Below are 22,689 nucleotides of genomic sequence, written 5' to 3' on the forward strand. Positions count from 1 at the left end.
AAGAATTTTAAAAGGTCTGCCTAATTCGTGTGGCATTACCACATGTGGATATAAAGACTTCATGCAGAGCCAAAGAATTGTCAAATAGGATGAAGAACTTAAATAGCACATTGGTTTTCACATGCCTGTCAACTCAGAAATGATTAGACAAGAGAAACCACTCGGACTGCTAATGGAGTTTGATGATCATGCCCTTCCTTTCCTACCTAGGACTCTGGGTTCTAGCTCAAAAATGGTGACCAGAAAGGAGCAATACAATGGGAAATAAGCACTTAGGACTATTTTTTTAAAGGAAAATCAAATTTCTCTTTAAAATGAAATTTTTTTTTTTTAACTTCAGGGAAATGATGAAATCTCTACACGCAGTTTAAATGGCTTTTCTTATTACAAGCTTGGTCTCTTAGCCAGTGGGGGGAACGGGGTAGAGAACAGCATAGCTCGCCGTCACCATTAAACTCCATGTCTAGATTTGTATCAGAGTATTTCACCAGGAATTGTAATTTAACCTGGCTCCTTGTTTGTTCTCAACCTTTCATTTTAACAGGTTTCAACCACATATAGAGTAGATGTGTTCATGCTACTTACTGCTGCTGGTGCTAAATACACACATATAATATGTGTAGAGAACATACAGTAAAACCTCAGAAATGAGAACTCATAACTGTTGTTTGCAAGCTACAAGGTGGGAAACAGCACTATAGGGTTTCTACTCCTTTATTGATTAACAACACCTGTGTCAAAATTAGATACATCTTCAGAATCCACAACACTTTGGAGACTAAAATAAAGAATTCTTTTTTTTTTTTTTTTTTTTTCGGTCTTTTTGAGACAAGGTCTCTCTGTAGGCCCAGCTGTCCAGGAACTCTATGTAGACCAGGCTGGCCTTGAACTCACAGACAGCCACCTGCCTCTGCCTCCTGAGTGCTGGGATTAAAGGTGTGCACTACCACACCTGGCTAAAATAAAGAATTCTTATCTACATATGTCAACTAAAGGGACTGCTTACAAATTACTTCAGTTTAGAGCCTGTTCAGTCCCAACACTTTTTTGTATATGGTATGTATAAATAAGTAGGAATATATATGTATGTATGCATGTGTGTATTCCATAGCCTCAGAACACTGGTACAAATGTCTAAAAGTTAAAATGTATTACCAAGTAGATAAAAGAGGAAAAGAAAAATAATTTGACATTGAGTAATCGAGGTAAATTCACTCTGTTATAGGAAGGTAACATATTTTTAAAAGTATATAGCATTACTTGAAATGTTATATTGTACAGCATACCTATTCACTTATTTATCCATTCATTTATTCAGTATCTATATATTGAGTGCCTATTGTGTGCTCAGAGCTTAGAATGCATCAGAGAGCAAAACAAAGATCCTTGCCTTTGAAGAGCATTTGTTCTAGTATATTTGATAAATATAATTGATAATGATATAATATGTAAGAAGGTAGTAAGTGCTGATGTTTCCAAAATGGAAAAATTTATACATGGTAAGTAGAATCGAAGTGCCAACAGTTGGGAACAGGAAGAGGAGTGGCAAAGAGCAGCACTGAATAGGATAATGAGGGAGAGGGCCTCATGCCTGGGTAGGGATGATGAACAAAGATTTGAACACATTGAGAAAGATGGCTAAATATTTAACTGAGGAGAGAACACTTATCTTTCTGCTCCCACCCCAGCCATCTCCTGCCACCATGCCTCCCCACATGACGGACTCTAGTTCCTTTGGAACCGTAAGCTCAAATGAACTCATCCTTCTATAAGTTGCCATGGTTGTAGTGTCTTATCACTGCAATAGAAAAGTAATTAGGACAGCCACCACCACCACCATCTTGACTCCAACCATTTTTTTTCTTACTTGTCAAGTCCTTTCTCAGCTGTACTCAGCCATAGGCCCTTGTCTTACCTTGGGTTGGTCACCAGAGTGATGATGACTGGCCAACCAAGGGTGTACAGCTCAGTGGCTACCCACAGGCCCAACCCCTGGCAAGAGAGGTGTGCAGAGGGGTAGCGTAGTGTGTGGTGCTTGCAGGCACTGCCAGTGTGGAGCAGACCAGTGCAGCAGCCAAATGTCCCTTCATAATTTTTTTGACATTCTCTAGTGTCTGTATTTTTTTTATTTGAATTTTTGTGCATTTCATACAATACATCTTGATCATATTTAGCCCCCTCCCCTATCTGTACCCTCCCATACCCCCCACACCAGATTTCACACATTCTGTCATGTATTTTAAGGCCTATCAAGTCAAATTTGTTTCCCCAAATGTCCCTTAGCATGAATACATCCACTGGAGCCTGATCAACCTATCTAGCACCACTCCCTTAAAGAAGACCAACTCTTCCTTACCCAGTAGTGATCAGTTGCCAATAGTTCTGCTAAGGTTGGGACTTGTTAACATTTTGCTACTTCTATGCTGTGTGGTTTGAGTTTGCATGGTCTTGTGCATGCTGTCACCATTGATGTTATGAATAAGTTCCAAGAAGCATGGAAAACTTCCCTTGTGTTCACCCACCACCCCTTACTCTTACAATCTTTCTGCTCCCTACTCTGAAATGGTCCCTGAGCCCTGAGTGGCAGAGATTTAACATAGGAGTCCTGTCCAAGGACGCACACTCTGCAATCTTTTATGCTCTACATAATTGTAAGCCAATTGTGGGTTTCTGTATTAATCACCATCTGTTGAATGACAAAGCGTCTCTGGTGAGAGTTGAGAGATGCATTAGTGTTCTCTCTGTCCCCTGCTCCCCTGTGTTCCATGAGCCTTAGGTGTGGAGGCTCCACTGTAGATGTGTCACTTAGGACTGGGCATCTCTCAGACACTTATTCTCTGTTTGAACAGTTGTGGAACTCTGTAATAGTCTCTGTTGCAAAAAGAAACTTCTCTGATGAATTATGAGAGGTATATTTGTCAGGCTAGTCTGGATATCTCAGGTGGGACAAAAAGGAGGGAGCCTAGCCACCCCTACCCCCGTGATTTTAGACAAACTCAATTTCTGACATTTCACTGATATTTGAGCATCATTGTGAAGTAGAAAGCAGTCACTTTCATTAAAGAGGAGAGGACCATGAGGAACAGTGAAAGGCACTCTGAAAGAATGACTGGGATTGGCTAGATTTTAGAGGTGTTCATTGCCTAGGGCATTGGAAGCCACTATAAAAATTTAATTAAAGTGTTATTCATTTGCAATATATTTTAATGATATATAGTTCAGATTAAAGTATTACAAATTATTCACTGCCGTTTATCGTGTGTGTGTGTGTGTGTGTGTGTGTGTGGTGTGTGTGTGTGTGTGATTGTGGGCACATACTTGCATGTGGAGGTCACAGGGCAACTTTCAGGCGTGAGTTCTCACCCTCTACCTTGTTGAGGCAAGGTCTCTCTTGTTTCTGCTGCTGTGATGTGTACTCCAGGCCAGTTGGCCCACAAGCTTCCAGTAGATTCTCCAGCCTCTATGTCCCACTGCACTGGCTTTTATTTTTAATATTTTATTTTTTTTAATATTTTATTTATTATTTTTATTTTATGTGTATGCATGTATTGCCTGCATGTGTGTAAGTGCACCTGTGTTGTGCAATGCCCATGGAGGACAGAAGAGGCTGTTGGATCCCCTGGGATTGGAGTTACAGACAGTTGTTAGCTGCCATGTGGGTGCTGGGATTCGAACCCGGGTCTTCTGCAAAAACAGCCAGTGTTCTTAACCGCTGAGCCATCTCTCCAGCCCATTTTATTTTTAATTATGTGTATATGTGTGGGGGCGGCATGGGGTGGATGTAAACATAAGTGCAAGTGTCTGAGGAGGCCAGAAGAAGTTGTTGGATCCCCTGGAGCTGAAGTTACAGGAAGTTGTGAGTCACCCAGTGTGGGTGCTGGGAACCAAATTTTGGTTCTCTGGAAGAGAAGCAAGTGCTCTTAACTGCTGAGCCATCTCTTCAGATCCCAGGCCTTATCTTTAAACCTGGGTTCCAGGTAGTCAAGTTTACATAACATGCACTTTTACTTACTAAGCCATCTCCCCTGCCATGACATATGAGTTTTTATTTTTTTTTAATTTTAATTATTTTATTTTATGTGTATGAGTGTATTGCCTGCATGTAGGTAAGTGCACCCATGTCGTGCAATGCCCGCAGAGGTCAGAAGAGGCTGTGGGATCCCCTGGGACTGGAGTTACAGTTAGCTGCCATGTGGGTGGTGGGATTCGAACCCGGGTCTTCTGCAAGAACAAACAGTGTCCTTAACTGCTGAGCCATCTCTCCAGTCCCACATATGAATTTTTAAATTGTTTGGTTTTGCAAAATCAAAACACAGAAAATGCATGAAGCATTTTAAAGCAGGTGAAGCTTCTTTGATAAGTTTGTCCAACAGAAAAAAGAAAAAAAAGAAAAGGTTTATTGGCAGGCTTTGAGCCAAAATGAATACCTTGAATTTATTTTGGCTTTGTTTTATCTGTTTTTTGTTGCTGTTCTATGACAAGCTATCGTTCATATTCTTGCTAAATGTAAGGTTGCCAGCTCTAGATTTTTAAGTCCTAGAACATTTGTGGTTCCAGAGTTTTATAAAAAGTCCGACAAGAGATTATAAAAGGAAAAAAAAAGATTCCTATTACTGGTCATTATTATTTACACCACTTCTCTAAAGTTCAGTCCAGAACAGGTTTTTGTAATTTTTGGTCCCCAAACTATCAATTCTATGAAAAACAAGCAATGTGTGAAAATGTTACTAAATCTAAAAGAACATAGCATGCTTTACTAATTTTTGTTTTGGGCCCACAAAAATATCTGAATACTATTCCACAATTGATGAAATTGAGTTATTAGGATATTTTTAATATTATTCTTTCAGTAATTTTTTTATTCACCACAGCTGTATGCTTGGTGTGTTTATTCTTGGAAGTTTTGTCTATAAGCAAGAGAGAGCTTTACTCACAAAGCATGAAGTCTGGTGGGTGCATGTATATGCATACAGACAAGTAAGTAGTGGTATACATCCATATAAAAGTACCATAAACTATGGAAGGGTGCACAGAGGGGGGCAGGTAACAAGAGGTGAGTTTTCTGAGTTTTGACCTGAAATCTAAAGCTTAACAGGAATTAATAAATAGCGTTCCCAGCACAAAGAGCAGCCAGTGCCAAAAGAAGAAAGACTGGTTGTATTAATAACTTTTCTGTTGCTGTGATAGAAACACTGACCAGAGCAATTTTCAGAAGGAAGAGTTTATTTGAGCTTATGGTTCCAAAGGAGCAAGAGTCCCTCATGGCGGGCAAGCATGGTGGCAGAGGTGGCTGGAGGAGGAGCAAAAGCTAGGCCCTACATCTTCAAGCAGGAACAAGCAAGAGAGGGACTGGAGGATCTGGCAAGGCTTAAGAACTCTCTAAGCCCACCCTTAGTGACTTGCTTCCTCCAGAATAGCCACACCTTCTAAGACCTCTCAAAACAGTGCCACCAACTGGGAACAAAATGTCCAAATACTTGGAGCCTATGGTGGCCAGGGGGTGGAATGTAGTGGTTTGAATGAAACTGTCCCCCAATAGGTTCCTGCTCCAGCCACCTCCTGCCACCAGGCCTCCCTGCCATGATGGACTGTAATTCCCCTGGAACTGTAAGCTCAAATAAACTCTTCCTTCTATAAGTTGCTTTGGTCAGTGTTTCTATCACAGCAACAGAGAAGTAACTAATACAGTGGCAGATTATGCTAGCCAGAAAAGAAAGGTCCAGAATAGCCCCAGAGTTGAGAGCTAAGGGGCAGGAAAGAGCACAATATGGCAGGGAGAGCAGAAGGGAGGCCAATGGTCAGCTGGATGTGCCTTCATCTTGGACATCTTGGACAAGGAGCAAGAGTAACTTGTGGATTGAATAACCCACAAGTAGTTGATAACAGTCAATACACACCATTTGGTATAACTACCTAAGGCTGGTCAAGTTGAAATTTATAGGCAATATCCAAGTATTAGAAGACCAAAGCACTCTTAATGAAAACTCTATCAAGACCACATTAAAATATTCTGAAGACAAAACTAAGCAAAACCACAAAGCGCATTTGTCTGGTTGAGGTCTTCAACCTCTTAAGTTCTCCTAGAATTCACCCCTTCTGGGCTACTGAAAGCATCAAAGTCAGAAACTACTACTACTAAGTCATATTGCCGATCACTCTTTGCCAGCAAATATTTGCATGGTTCTTAGTACACCACATAGAGGAAGTGTTCAGGTGACTAATACCGTCTGGTATTTTTAGGATAATTTTCAGGAGGTGGATGAGGTGGTCAGGAAGACCTGTATTTCCTTCTTTTCTCTGTAGAGTCCCTGAATCACTGAGAGGACTTCTTTGTTTCACAATTATTCCAGGATATATTTAGGGCACAGACAAGGTGATCACTTTCTTAGCTTTGGTTTCCTTACACCTTCTTCCTGAGTTCTATTCTGGTTCTAAATTTCCCTTTTCTGAGCTTACAGTACATCTCAGAACATAGCACATCCAGTTCCTCTATGTAAATACTCCCCATAGCATATTTGACTGGCAATGTCTGTTAACATTCTATAATTTATTTTTCATATCACTGTCTACTTATCAGATGCTATCCTATATGTCCTCTCCAATTATTAACTCTGATAATAAAGCTGATGATGCCTAAGATCTGTAAGGTATTCATAATGTGCCAGATTCACGTGAGGCGCTCTTAGAAGTAATTGCTATAGCCAGAAGCTTTCTCTCCATTCATTTCTACTTTGCTTTTATGGAAGTAGTATCAAGAAGCAAAGTGATATTAAAAAAAAAATCAAACTATCCCAGCGTGTGGTTCTATCAACAACATGTACAATGTTATTCAGAAAAACAATTTTATTATTTTATTATATTTGATCTACTAAGCAGAAAAGTAACCTGTTCCTCAGTGTGTGGTCTACAGACTAACCTCATTGGCATCGTCTAGTTGCTACTCAGAAATGCACAACTTCTGATCTCAACCCAGGCTTTTGGAAAAAATATGCACTTTAAAAAATTCTCATGTGACTGTATTGTATTAGAGATTTAGAGATCTGCAAAATGCTTTTCAATGAAGGTTGAAAGTATTTAAGCACTTATTCTAGAGCTAAATTTCTTAAATGAGTTAGCCAGAACATCTACTTAAACTAAGTATCCAAGTTAACTGAAGATTATATCCTATCTGTGTACGTATAGGCTGAGAATTTTTAAAATATTTTATTGGTTCTTTGAGAATTTCATATGATGTATTTGATAATATTCAGACTCCATCCCCCATCTCCACTGAGAATTTTTAAATAAGTTATAAGAAGTTTACTAAGAAAAAATCGAAATCTAGTTAAATGTGTTCCCTGGTATAGCATTTCCCATAGTTTGATCCCCCATAGAACACTGATTCCATGAAACATTAGTAGGAATTATAAGAAAGGATATTTTCCTACGGCCTTTAATTTAGGAAATAAATCAAGTAAGTTTTCTTCACCTCAGGACTCCATAAGACCTAATTTGCTAATATTCATTACAAATCTTCTTTTGTATTGTGGCTGTGTCTATATGTAGACTTTACTTGAAAACATTATTGAGTGTCTCCTTTGCCAGGCACTGTGGTAAGCACCAGGTCTGTAAAGATGTGAAGGTCTTCCTGAAAGGCCTTACCTTCTAGATGGGGAGAAATTCACAGTAACAGATCATTTTAATACCGAGGTGGTGATGAGGATGATGTAAGAGCACTAGCTGACACTTACTGGATGCATACTAGTTTCTGTTCACTGGCAAAGGGTTGATTACAAATAGGCTCATCTTACTTTCTCAAAAGTGCTTTGATGTCAGTGCTATTCTGAGCCCCATGTTACAGGAGGAAAGTGCAATGAAAAAGATATACTGAGTGCCTTAAGGAGAGGATGGGGATGGAGTGAGGAAAATTTTAAGGAGCATTTCCTTAGGAAATCCCCTGCAATACTTCTTGATGGATTTTTTTTCCCTCCTAAAACTACCAAAGTTATTGTTCTACTTTCCAATTTCAATGGGTGCCTTTGTGGCCTTTAATGAGTTGATCTAGAAAGTAAAATGAATTGATGGTGTCCTTCCTAACAGCATTTACCATATGTTTAATAGGATACTCACCTGAACACATTAATTCATTCAGCAAATGGTGATCTTCATCTTAGGAATCAGTCTCAGGTACCTAGTGCCCTGCCAAATAACCAAGGGCTTGTTCACATTAATGTGCTAGGCCGTTTTGTCCCTCTCACTATCCTAATGTCCTTATGTGCACATGTCAGTTAATATCATAGATCCATCCAACCTGAATAAACATGACCCTGTACCAAATCTGCTGGTCAATAAATTTATTCCAATTAAATCATCTGTGTTCTCACTTCCTTTTTATTTCAACCTTAACCAGAGCCTGCTGTGGGACTCCACCAACCACACATTTCCGTGCCAAGAAATCATCTTTGGTGATTTCCGAAGATGTTGTTTGTTTGTTTAAGACAAGAGAGCATTGAATCTGAACTTTTTTCTACAACTCAGGGAAAAAAATGTTTTAAAGGACAGTGCATTTAAGGTCTATAAACACAAGGGAAAATGTGAATCTCTCCAGCTGAATTTAGGGCTGAGAACAGAAACAAAGGCTCAAACTAATTGGTTGTTAAGGGAAGAGGGAGGGAAAAGGGGAGTTTGCTTCTCACTGTGTACTGTGCTACTTTGAGTAGTGCTGTATACTCTTTCAGAGTATAGCTTCTTTAGAGAGACTCGTTTGAAATCCTTTGGCCTCTTCTGTGGCCTTGGTATCCTCTAACCCAGTAGGTTTGATGATAGCAGGTACATTAAAAGTGAGAGAACAACCCAAGTAGTACGCAGTGGCATACTGTCTTTCAGTGGAATAGAGAAGAGTCCTAATTTGTAGCATTTTATGATTTCTATGGTTTCCATGGTTTAAATAGTCCCACCATGGCTAATTACGAGCTACCAAGTTTGTTTGTTTGTTTGTTTGTTTGGTTGGTTGGTTGGTTGGTTGGTTGGTGGAGATACTGAAGGTGAAATTTGTGGAGTCCCATGCTACCAAGTGTGCTACCATTGGTCTGTGTCTGCATCCCTGACAATTTTTCATTAGGAAGCCAGATAGCGTGTTTTCTCCTTTGGACAGTCTAGCCACCTTCACACTCCACTTTCCCAACCTTAAGCACAGCTCTCTGTGGTCACTGGTTCCTAAGCCTGGATGTGGATCAGAATCACTGGGGAGCACTTGCTGAACCTGATCTTCTGACTCAGAAACTCCAGCAAGGGGCAGATCCAGAAGCCCACACTTCCTTACAAGCATTATTGGTGGTTTTGATTTAGCCTTTTGGTCTCCCTGCTGACATCTGAGAACCATTGCATGCACTAGTTCTATTTCTAGGGTGAACTGTCTTCACTTCCATCTTTGGCTGAAGGATTCTGAGCTAACAATCATCTGTAACTCAATCTCCTCACTGAATTAACCATACATTGGGAAGAAAATCCTAAAGGATTGCTAAAACTGGCTAGGCATGCTTTTTCTGACACACTGGTGGACATAAATGCTGGTAAGCATCCATGGCTGTTATCGTCTCCCACTGAAGAATATTTAGCATACACCCCTGTTTTACTCCAAGAAAATTTGCGTGCAGAAATTCTAACATGACTGTTTCCTATGCAACCATGTAAAAATAAGGATCTGGTAATTCTAACCAGAGAACTCTCTCATTCTCATAGTGTATAGATTTATTTATTATATATACCTCATACCTTAAAGTGAATTATAGCACTGAAACTAGCTTTTATAATAAACTTAACCTACTGGCATTTAATTTGTTTCCATATTAACATATTTCAGAAATAGCACAGCATTAAATGACTATAGGTGTGTTATTGTGTTGGTATTTAAATCATCATTGAATCTATTTCCTCCTGGAGTTTGCCTCCTCCATCTTCTCCTCCTCCTCTTTGTTTTTTTTGTTTGTTTTCTTTTGAGGCAAATCCTCATCATGTAGGCCCAGCTGGCCAGGGATGTACTGTGTAGATGAGCCTGGCTTCTATCTCACAGCCTGTCTTTACTTCCCAGGTGCTGGGATTATAGGCACCCACCACTACTTCTGCTGGCTCCACCCTCTGCTTTTATATTTGTCTTTTTGAGACAGGGTCTCCCTGTAGCCCCAGCTGTCCTGGAACTCATTATGTAGACCAGGCTGGCCTCGAACTCATAGAGATCTGCCTGCCTCTGCCTCCTGAGTGCTGGGATTAAAGGCGTGCGCCACCATGCCTGGCTTTACCTTCTGCTTTTTAACACTAAAGAATGTGTTACGTGACGTGCTGTGCGGATAAGAAATTGATTGGGCATGGAATATTGACAGCTATTCCAATGACATTTTTCTGTACAATTTTCCTCATTTTAATAGAACATGTTTGAAACACGTTTGAAGAAATGCCTTGTAGAACAGAGTTAACTTTCTTTTAAGGACACATGCACTTAGTTCCTTTATAACATATTTGATTTTTTTTAATGTCAAGGCACACACTTTTAACCATTGCATAGTCTTTCTCAATATCTAAAGAAAAATCAGCAACTGCAAAACACAGTAGAATCTCTGCCAAAGTAACAACGTCTTGGAAAGTTGAAATGCCCTTCCTTCATCCCTGTTGGTCCAAAATAAATGCAGCCAATTGCTTTTTAGGAGAGAATGAATAAAAATAAACTTGGTCTCTCTGCTCTACAACCCAAACCAAATGTTTACTAAGATACTATCTGGTTCCTTAGTTACAGTTACCTAAACTAGCTAGCTAGCTTTGCAAAGAGGAGATTCTATCATCACAATCGCTTTTTTCTTCTTGCTATTCCCCCACTTCTTTTCTTCTTTCTGATTTGGATGAAAACAACTCAGCTTATAGAAATGTAGAAGCCTGCGGTGGATGGTGACCTGTCCATCCTTCACGGTCTACTCATATAGCCTCTTTTTAGAACAAAACCTACACATTTCTCTTTACTTATATCTCTATCAGTTATTTCATTTTTTCCCCTCTGGCATATTGATTCTTTCCTTTCAGTTTGTCTTATAAGTAAAAATTTTACACTAATAAAATCCAGAATGGCTTACCATGATAACACAGTTAGGAACCACAGGCATCTTTAATTTTCCATTCTTGTGTCTGTCTCAAAGTACCTCTTCTTGGGGGCCAGTAGGGTCTTTTCAAACAATAACTTGGTGAGCTTTTCCTTTCAAAGTACAGTTTGGAAAACCCAAACAAGTTCATTTTATGTCTTATGAACAACACGGGCATCTTTCTCTTATTCTGAAAGCAAGTGTGGATGATTCCAACATAGAATTAACATGAAGTAACTGATTTTGAAAAGCAAACTTTAAACAGAACCAGCAATGTGGCAGCTTTTTCGTTTTAATCCAAGAAGTAAAACCAGAGGGTTAAGAAATGAAAGAAACAAAAGAAAAATCAATATATCATAATGTAATGATCATACTGAGATAATTATTTTAAAAGATTAAATAGCACATATTAACATTTATGCCCTCCCCATAAGAACCATTACAAATTGATGAATAATGAAAAATAGAGCTGGGCATGTTTGCACACACCAGTAATCCCAGCACTAGAAGGCAGAGGCAGGAAGATACTGAGTTCAAGGACAGCCTGGGCTCCACAGCAAGACCCAGTCTCAAAAAATCAAGGGGTGGGAGTATAACTTCGTAGTTGACAATTTCACACACACACACACACACACACACACACACACACATCAAATTTGAAAAGAGAAAGGGGAGATATCAAGAAATCTTCTGTAATGTTTCTCAGTTAGAAAGTAAAATTCATTCAACAAATAAATCAGATGTCATTTAAATGTCATTACATTTAAAGATGATGACAATCATTAATAGTCAAGCAACTAAAATATCAAGAAATATTCAGAAAATCTGGAGAAAATTAGGAGGGTAAAAACTAAGAAGATAGTATTGAATGGCTACTATAGACAGACACCATGCTGGGCACTTTACATAAATTATCTCACTTAACAGTTACTACAAATTACATGGTATCATTCCCATTTTCAGATGAGGACATGGAGGCTTAAACTGATTATTTCTTTTATCAAATTCATAACAACTGGTCAATGGTAAGCCTGGGTTTTGAACCCAGGCTTGTCTGACAAAAAAAACTTTGATCCAATCAATAAACTACAGAACTCCAAAGAATTGCCCTCTATACCATGAGGTACTTGAAAACAAAGTGAATAAACAAGGGTAGAAATAATCAGATATCAGAACCAGGGAAGGTGGCACACACCTTTAAACCCAGCACTCAGGAGGCAGAGGCAAGCAAATCTCTGAGTTCAAGGCCAGCCTAGTCTACATAGTGAGTTCAGGACTGCTGGGGCTACAGGGAGACCCTGTCTCCAAAAAGACAAAAGAAAAAAAAAAAAATCAGTTGTATATTTTAGAGCCAAAAGTAATTTGTAAAGAATCTGTTTTATTTCAAAAGTATAGTGTTTGGTTTTGAGTGAAGCCCTGCTCCCTGATAAACAGCTATGTAACATCTGAACCTGAAGAACTGCTCTTATCCCAAGGAATCTTAGTACAAAAAAGATGACAGGGATAAGTGTCCCAGACAGGCCAAAAGAAGTGAGTGAGAAAGGAGAGATGCAAATGAGCGAGTGTGTGTAAATGAAATAGAAAGAAGGTGAATGAACTCAGATTTGCTAAGCAACACCCCAGGGAGAATGCCACAAGTTTCTACAGATACTCAAAATGTGTAGCGGAATGCAGAGGGGTGATTTTTTTTAAAGCTGTTGCCTTAGAACAAAAACTTATAATTAGATATAATTTCATGCAAAAGAAGAAAGGCATTTCAGGTTGATTAATGTGGAAAAAATGCTTCCAGTGAGAGGCATTTACAGGTGGAGAATGTCTCCTGCAGAGTTATGTTAGAGTTTTTATTACAAATAATAATAAAACTGGACTAAGCAAAGAATTGAATGTGAGAAATAGCCTTGCCCCAGTGAGTCAGAATAATTTACTGTGTTTTGACGATTTACATATTCTACAAGTTTCAGGTCTTGCTTTATTTTGTTTGTCTGTTTCTAGTATCTATATACATATGCTATATCACTAAGAAACTAAAAATCTACATTAGGAGTAGTGTAGCCCTTCCAAAGTTTCACCAAAACAGAAAATTATTTCATACTTTTTGCTTATAAAAAAGCACATTCCTTCATTCAACAAAGATGAAGTTGCTAATGTAGGCCAGACACACAGTCCTAGGCTTTGTGGATATAAAGATGGAAAGATGTAGTTCTTATCTTCCAGGCCTCACAGTATACTGTGGAGATGGCAGCGAGGCAGTGAGGGATTACTATAGGCAGAAGACCATCAGCCATTAAGTAATACTAAGTAGAGCAATTCATTCATTTAAAAACAACAGGAAACCTAAGGGCTCAGTGGTTAAGAGCACTAGCTGCTCTTCGAGAAGACACAGTTCAGTTCCTAGCACCCATTTTGGCTGGCTTACAACCAACTGTAACTCCACCTTCAGGGGATCTGACACTATCTTCTGTCCTCCATGAGCACCTGTACACACATGGCATATACAAACACACACACACACGTGCACACATACACACTCACATACACACATAAACTATGAATAAAAATAAATCTTAAAAACTAATTTTCAGGGCTGGAGAGATGGCTCACTGGTTAAGAGCACTGGCTGTTCTTGCAGAAGACCCGGATTCAAATTTCACCACCCACATGGCAGTTAACAACTGTCTGTATCTCCAGTTCCAGGAGATCCAACAGCCTCTTTTGTCTTTTGTGGGCATTGCACAACATGGATGCACTTACCTATGTGCAGGCAATACATGCATACAAATAAAATAAAAATAATAAATAAAATATAAACAAATAAATAAATAAAAATAATTTTTAAAAACCAACCTATTCAATACTTCTCATGTGCCAAGCCTATTCTAATCACTGTATATACAACAAAATGGAGTCTCTGCTCCAGTGAAACTAAACTACAGGTGAATTTCCCCATGTAAACATATAATTAAAGGCTGTAGTGTCAGAAAGAGGAAAGAAAAATCATGAAAGATTACAGCACAGATGAATCATATTAATTCCAAGGAGAGATCTAAGATATATGCAGTCACAAGGGAATAGGGTTTCTTTCTCTAAAGGAAAAGGTGTATTAGAGATGACCTCATGCCTGGCAAGGTGCTTGGGTAGATGGTGACATAGTAGAATTTGAATTCAGTAGGTTGAACAGGTAGTATTTCTTTTAAAAGTATAATAATGACAATAATGATGATGATGATGTATGATATAACCCAATTCTTCAAAACAAAATAATGTATATAAAATCATATCTCTAAGTTTTCCAGTAATAAGATTTGTCTGTATACTCAGAAGTAATTTCTTCAGTTTAAAAAGTCACAAACCAAGAATATAAAGTTGCTTTCTTTCTTTTTTAATTTTTATTTTATGTGTACAAGTGTATTGCCTGCATACATGTAAGTACACCTGTGTTGTGCAGTACTCTCAGAGGTCAGAAGAGGGCATCAAATCCCCTGGAACTAGAATTACAAATGGTTGTTAGCCACCATGTGGGTGCTGGGAATCAAACCCAGGTCCCCTCTTAACCCCTGAGTCATCTCGCCAGCTCTCATTTTCTTTTTTAAAAATATTTTATTTCTTATTTTTATTTTGTATGTATGAATGTAGTGCCTGAATGTAAGTGCATTTGTGCAATGCTCACAAAGGTCAGAAGGCATTGAATTCCCCTAGGACTGGAGTTACATACAGTTGTCATTTGCCATGTGGGTGCTGGGAATTGAACCCGGGTCCTCTGCAAGAGCAGCCAGTGCTCTTAACTGCTGAGCCATCTCTCTAGTCCCCAAAAGTTGTTTTCTTAAGTGCATAAGATCTCTTAGATATGTTCAGGAATAAATAGTAACTGACTCCATTACAACTGGTAAAACAGGAAAGCAATGATACAGAAATCAAATAGACTCGGAGCAGCAGTCACATAGTAATGGATTAAAATAGAGGGCATGATTCTAGTATTTATTTGCATTGTGTATTTAAAGTTTTACCAAAGACAGATAAGAAATATGCTTAAATATCTTCCATTTATTTTAACATTTTAAATGTAAATTGATTTTCTTATTTGATATGGTATATGTAACTCTTTGAGAAGAGAATAAATTTCAGTAAATAGAAGGCAAATACTAATTTGAAATACTTATTAAACTTATATAATTAAGCAGAGTTAGTGACCCCTGAATAGAATGTATACATCTTTTCAAGAGTCAACAGAAAAATGTTCCATAGGCACTGTCTTGCCTTTCACAGAGTAAAGTTCATTTACTTTATTTTTATTTTCATAACTATTCATCCACTGACAAAACTGGTTATTTTTGTAGCTATTCATCTACTGTCAAACATAGTTGACAGTAAAATTGAAGGAATAAACAGTGCTCCTCAAAAAGATAGAAGGCTCCTTTAATCTGCTCTTTAACGTCACACTTAATATATCTGTAACAGTTTACACTATCTCTTTTCTGCTTGGAGCTGCATCTCAAAATCATCTCATGTTAAGTCCGCATTCCCCCTCAGCACCTCAGCCGGCAGCTGCCAGCTTCTGAGATGACTTTACCATTAAAAAGTCCCCATTAGAAGTTCTATAGGGCCTTGACCTTTCCAGGAGAAAACAGTGCTGGGAGCCTGGGAGGCGCTGCCAAGGGCGTGGCCGCCGGGCAATGGTGAAAGGTCCCGAGCAGCCACTTCTTTCCCAGCTCAAGGGCCTTGAACTTTGTAAGCTGTTTTTAGAAACACTAAATCAGGAACAAATGCTTTCAGGGTATTTTGCTCCCAGTGTAATTTTTGTTAATAGAACAGCAAAAGTTGGAACTATCAGGTAATGCCAAGGAGTCCAGACAACTTACAAGAGAGAAGATGCTGAACCAGACTGCATCTCTACAGTAAGCTGGGTACCATGAACTGCTCACTCACAGAATGGGAGACACACAAACAGATGCTACAGTTCTAGTGAACGTGGGAATGAAGATGAAAAGGCAACTGCGGTTCCCTTGGACTCCGCCACCAAGGTTTTAGCAATCCATCACAAGAGAGGGAACCACATGGCACCTGGCCATTTTCTACTTGTGTTTATATTCTTATTATGTTCATGCAGCTGAGCAGCTGTGACTCCTGTCCTACATTACATTACAGGATTGTTCCCTATAAGCAACAGGATCATAAATCACACCCTTCATACTCTGATCTACTTAAATGAGTAGATCATGAGTTGGTGTTTTTATCCAAAGGAACATGTAACCAGAAGTCACTTAATTATAAAACACAGAATTATTTAAAAAAAAAAAATCCTATTTGCTACCACATTCCTCCCAAGTGCGGGGTAAGGATGCTATCTGGAAAGCTAGTTAAATACTTTGTCTCCTTAAAAATCAATCTCTTTAAAACCACTCAGTTGTGGTGGTGCACACCTTTAATCTCGGCACTCAGGAGGCAGAGGCAGGCAGATCTCTGTGAGTTTGAGGCCAGCCTCGTCTACATAGTGAGTTCCAGGCCAGCTGGGGCTACATAGAACCTGTCTCAAACAAACAATTGATCTGTATCTGCAATGAGGTAGTTACTGCCCTTTCCTCCATGCTCTCATACACTATAGACCGACACAGCTATAACATTTACTGCCCTTTGGTCATTTATTTGTATATCTCTTTTCCCTCACTCAAAAAATATGACTTAGTGTTTGTCTATGTATCTCTAGTTCCTAGCAATTCATGTTAACACTACAGTTCAAGAATTCTCTGGAAAAGGTGTGAGTAGATGTGTAGGAATGACTTGTATAAAATGGACAGAATTGAGTATAGCGGCTGTGATCTTGCCAGATGGTGAGAGAGTACCAGGCTCTGGCTTCTCTCAGGCATAGGGGCTGAAAATGCAGAGGACTACCTGAGAGCACCTGGATCCTGCCTCCATGTGGTGATAAGAGTTAGGCAATTTGGGAGTCTTTTAGATAGACCCACTGAAGGGTACTCCAATTGCCTCACCCTGCGTCCCTGTTCAGCATGGAAAAAGCCAGAGCTGTCTGCCTCCCAATTCCCTATCCACAAGTTGGGTAACCACTTCAGAGGATGATGTGATAAGAATAGGAGGTAGAAATTGGCTAGGCAGTTAGGGTAAAAAGACCCCAAAGAAAAGTAGCCAGTTTCTTGGCTAAAAGTCACAATGTCCTTGGGCCTCTTAGCAACATGCTCCATTCCAAAGGCCAAAAATGTCGAAAGTATTTGGGAGTTTTTATCTAATCCTTAAAAGATTTTAGGGTTACCTCTTCAGAGGGGGGGAATGTTAGAGTAACCAAAAGCCCCATAAAAAAAATAATAAAAGAAGAAGAAAGAGTACATGAAGTTATAAGAAAAAAGTGATGGGGAGATATGGGAGAAGTTGGAGGGGAGGGAGTGGGCATGGATTTGATCAAAACACCTTATAAGCATATATGAGATTCTCAATAAACTATTTTTTTTTATGGACAAAATCTGAACTAATGACTTTTAATTAACTTTGGCAAACCTACTGAACCATGTGTGACCTGCGCATCTGACCTTGGTTCCTGGGAACTTCAATTTGCTACTCCACCCCAAGATAGTGAATGAAAGTGGATAGCTTGAAAATTAACATATCAAAGTGCTGAAAGGCAGTGCATGCATTTTCCTTAAAAACAATGAAGATGGTGTTGGAAAGATGGCTCACGGGTTAAGAGCACTGAGTGTTCTTGCAGAGGACCTGGGTTCAATTCCTAGCACCCACATGGTGGCTGACAACCATCTGTAACTCCAGTTCCAGGGGATCTGACACTCTCTTCTGGCCTCTGCAGGCATTGCACAACACTGGTACATTTACATACATGAAGGCAAAAACACTCATACACATAAAATAAAATAATAAAAATAATTTTTGGTCTTTTTGTGACAGGGTCTTCCTGTAGCCCCAGCTGACCTTGAATTCCCTATGTAGACCAGGCTGACCTTGAACTCACAGAGATTCCCCCTGCCTCAGCCTCCAGAGTGCTGGGATTAAAGGCCACATAAAAAACAATGAAGATGGAGAATTGCTTGACCTTATGTTATGAGATGTTTTAGACCTAGGGATGATAGGGCAAGATTGTCTGATAAGATAAGGGTGAATCTAGCTGGGCATGTTGATGTATGCCTCTAATCCCAGGCAGAGGCAGGTGGATCTCTGTGAGTTTGAGGCCAGACTAGTCTCCATAGTGAATCCAAGCCAGCTGACTAATGGAAGACCCTGTCTCAAAAAAGACAAAAAACAAAAACAAAAAAAAAAACAGAAGGGTGAATCTAAGTTTGTAGTTCTCCAAAATTGAAGTGGGAGAAATGAATTTGAATGGGTGAGGCCTGACTCAGAAGCACAGTTCTAGGAGACATCTGAGGGAATAGGTGTCCTGAGTTTGGGTCTGCTCTTAAAAATCAAAGATAAAAGTCAGGCTGTTTTATTCAGGTATTAACTGTAATATGGTGTAATATGGTAAAACAGCATAGATGGGTGGGTGAATGAAGAAATGAGGTGTGGATGAATGATGAGTAGATGGTGGGCAGGTGGATGGATGGATGGACGGGCAGACAGACATATGGATGGATGGATGGATTGTGAGCATCTTTTGGTTTAGCCAGATAATAATAATAGTTATTTATTGATCATTTGGCATTCCAAATACCTAATACATTCCTAAATACATACACTATTTTATTCAATTCACAAACTGCCCTATACCATAGGTATTGTGTTATTCTTACTTGATTAATGAGAAAATTGAGACTTAAGGAAGCCCATTTTATAAAGCCTTATAAAGAATAAGCCTTATAAGCAGAATTTGAACTCATCCAGTCTGACTCCTGAACTTTTCCTCTTACCAATTTTATTATATTGTTTCTGTCTTGTTTTCTGTTTCCCTAAGAGATCTTATAGGCAGATTTCCAAACAGCTGTATTTATTATCAGCTCTTATAGTTGAAATAAATGTTTACCTTTGGATGTACAAAGTTGTTTGAAAATGTATCCATCTGTTGTGCCATCAACAGCTATGCTTCCTGCTAGAAAATCCTACAGAGAAGCTACATGTCCCAGCTCTGTTCTGGAAATGCTTTATAAGACACAGTACCTCACATCACAGTTGTAACCCTACAAACATCCATTGTAGATGGAATTGTATCACACTGAGCAATTACCAAATTCATTGTTTGAAGAAACCTGTTGTGGAATCTTCTGTAAAGCACTCATTTCCTCTGTCTCATCTGCTTAGACATTTTGTCTTAGTACTTGAGATTTTTCCTCCAGTAGGACATTCCTCCCCTCAGTAAATAATACAGTACTCAAAGTAAATCATTTGCATTATAAAAGAATGCTTAAGGACCAATGAGATGGCTCAACTGATAAGGGCACCTGTTGCCAAGCCTGATGGCCTGAATTTAATCCCTGGAAATTTCCTCTGCCAAAGAAATTAGTTCATTACTTTTCAGTTTAGCCAAAGAGTTTTCTTAGCTGGGGCAGACTGCAGCCAGATGCTTTGCCATAATATTCCAGTTGCTGTGTAAGACCTTATTTCCCTCTGGAACTATTTTACTCTCAGCACTACTTTCTTCCAGGCTCCTACTAGAATGCTTATAACATTCACTTTTCTAATCCAAACTTCCAAAGTCTTCTGCATTCCTTTAAAAACTCACATGGCTATGTTCTGCACAGCAACACCCCACTCTCCTGGTACCAACTTCTGTATTAGTTACTTTGCTGTTGCTGTGATAAGACACCACGACCAGGGAAACACACAGAAGGAAGAGTTTATTTGGCTTACAGTTCTAGGGGGATTAGAGTCCATAATGGCAGGGAAGACACGGTGGCAAAAGTAGCCAGAGCTGAAAGTGGAGGCATCACAAATTCAAGCAGGCACAGGAAGCAGAGTGCAACTGGAAATCTGGCAAGGCTTAAGAACTCTCAAAGCCTGTCCCCAGTGCTTCCTCCAACAAGGCTGTATCTCCTAAAACCTTCCAAAATAGCACCACTAATTAGGGACAAATCATCCAAAGACCTAGAGCTATGGGGGACACTCATTCAAACCACCACACCTGGAATTTACTATATAGATCAAGCTGGCCTGGAACTCACAGAGCTCCACCTTCCTCTGCCTCCCAAGAGCTGGAACTAAAGGCATATGCCACCACACCTGGCCTAAATAAAATTATTTTTAAAAGGAGCAAGTTCAGAATGTCAGCATTTGAAGATTGTATATTCTTCACTCTCAGGGTCCATATACAGCAAGAAGACAGAGCTGAAGTCAAGAATTTATGACATTCTGGGTCAGGACATTTGACAGTCTCAAAAAGATAAATATAGTATGTTTTCTCTCAATTGAGGTTCCTAAGTTTTATTTAGGAACATACAATCATGTGTGGGTACAGGACATGAGAGGAGAAGTGACATTGTCTAGAGATATAAGAAAGACTAATCAGAGGGGGAGGGTAAGAAAAGGGAAAGTAGAGGGCTTTAATGGGCAGTATGCTCAAAGTGCACTCATATTCTATTTTTTACCATGTTTTATAGATTGCTTTATTTTGTTTAGACAATATTTAGACAGTACGATGCATGTAGCAGGAGAGAAAACTCAGAAATAAAGTGAATCCATATAGAAATTCAATATTTGAAAAGATAAAAAGGATAGAATTCTGATAGCAGTATTAGGGCACCAGGATGGATATGCAAAAAAACAATTAAGTCTCTTTATGCTTCATACCAGAATAAATTTTGAATGAATCATAGGTTTAAATATGAAAACAGAGACAATGAATAATTAGAAATACCTAAAAAAAAAAATCTTGCTGTGGGGGAAGGTGTTCAAAGCACACCCAAAAGAGAGTAGCTATAAAATACTAGGGCATTTTTGGTGTGTGTGTGTGCGTGCGCGCATGCTGTATGCATTAATGCACATGTGTATAGATATGTAAATACATGTATAGACATGTGTGTGCATGTGGAGGCCAGAGGCTGAAATTGGATGCCTTTCTCTATTGCCTCTTTTTCCACCTTATTTATTTTTTCTTAAAAGCTTTCCTTTTCTTTTTTTAAAATTACAGATATGTGTGTGTGTGTGTGTGTGTGTGTGTGTAGGCATGCCTGTGCCACAGTGTACCTGTAGAGGTCAGAAGACTACTTAAAGGAGTCATTTCTTTCCCTCTACCATGTGGGTCCTGGGGACTGAATTCAGATCATAAGGCTTGGAGGAACCCACTTTCACCTGCTGAACCGTCTCACCAGCCCCCCACCTTTACTCGAGATGGTCTCACTAAACCTGTAGCCTGACAATTCAGTTAGACTGACTGGTCCACAAGCCCCAGGGATCCACTCATCTCTGCCTCCCCAGTGCCTGGATTACAAGAGTGCACTTATATTCTCATGTGATAATATCTTGATATAGCCCAGTGTCATGGATAATGAATGTGCAGTAATGAAAATTTTAAATACATTTTTAAAAATGAGCATGCATCATGGAAAAGTAAGTGCTTGAGTTGCATTTCAAATGAATGAATAATTGAAAATATTACATATTGGGGATTCAAAACTGAGCCAGAACCTACAGACATCTTTCTCCACACAACACCCCCTCCCCAGCTTCCTAAACAAGAAGAAAATAAATTTGCATTCTGAAAGAAATGTAGATTATATGCATCTGGTATTGACAGCTATCAAACTTGAGAAGTTAGGTACACAAGGCAAGCCTTCCTGTGCAGTCTGAAAAGCATGTCCTGGAAGATGTCAGGCCCTTCTGCCTGGAGCTAGTTCTGCATAGTTTCCCAGTGGTATTTTTATCTTGTTATTATGCAAAAAGTCACATTGATTGAAATCCCCTAGAACACGTGACAGAATCACATTCTTCTCTAGCCGGTCCTGAAACGTGTGGAGGTTTTAAAACAGTTCTACAGAGAGGTCAACTCTAGATATGCTCAAATTTTCTATTACTAGAAAAGATATAATGGGGGGCATCCTGTGAATCAAGGTCCTAGAACATCTGCCTTCTGGCTAAATCTTAGCCTGTTGCTGATGTCAAGAACCAAAATGATTTAACTAAGTGACACAATAACTGTTGGTTTAGTCATCCCGAAATTAGGAAACCTTCACACTTTCATATGTGATTTCATTTAAAGTCATTTCTATGCTGTTCTGAACATAGTATTTTAGCATATTTGGGTTCTGTATTATTTAATCTTTCTAAGTTAGTTAATTAAAAGCAAGTAATAAATCAAAAACAAGTGACATGGCCAGCAAGATGGCTCATCAGGTTGGTTGCCACACAAGCCTGAGGACCAGAGTTCGATCTCTGGAACCCACATAAAGGCAGAAGGAAAGCACTAACTACACAAAGTTGTCCTCTGACCTCCATATGTGTGCCATGACATGCATGCACCCCCACACACATCATATACATATACAACTCAATAATAATAAATAATTTTTAAAAACAAGTGACAAATTAATAGTGATTTAATACCTTAAGAGAGAATTCCAAATTCTCTTCATAATGAAACCCAGCTTGAAAAAATTAGGACGTTTAATAAATAGCAATACTGTAACTGCTTAAATTTAAA

General features: G+C 39.0%; 1 protein-coding gene across 2 annotated transcripts in view; it reads left to right on the top strand.

Annotated features, from left to right (window-relative positions):
- The window catches only part of Ntn4 (netrin 4), a 131,554-nt gene that overhangs the window by 86,117 nt on the left and 22,748 nt on the right, over positions 1 to 22,689 (top strand). The gene's annotated exons all lie outside the window — the stretch shown is intronic.

Source organism: Nannospalax galili, unplaced genomic scaffold, assembly GCF_000622305.1.
Source record: "Nannospalax galili isolate Female #2095 unplaced genomic scaffold, S.galili_v1.0 scaffold734, whole genome shotgun sequence".
In the NCBI taxonomy this organism is placed as follows: Eukaryota; Metazoa; Chordata; class Mammalia; order Rodentia; family Spalacidae; genus Nannospalax; species Nannospalax galili.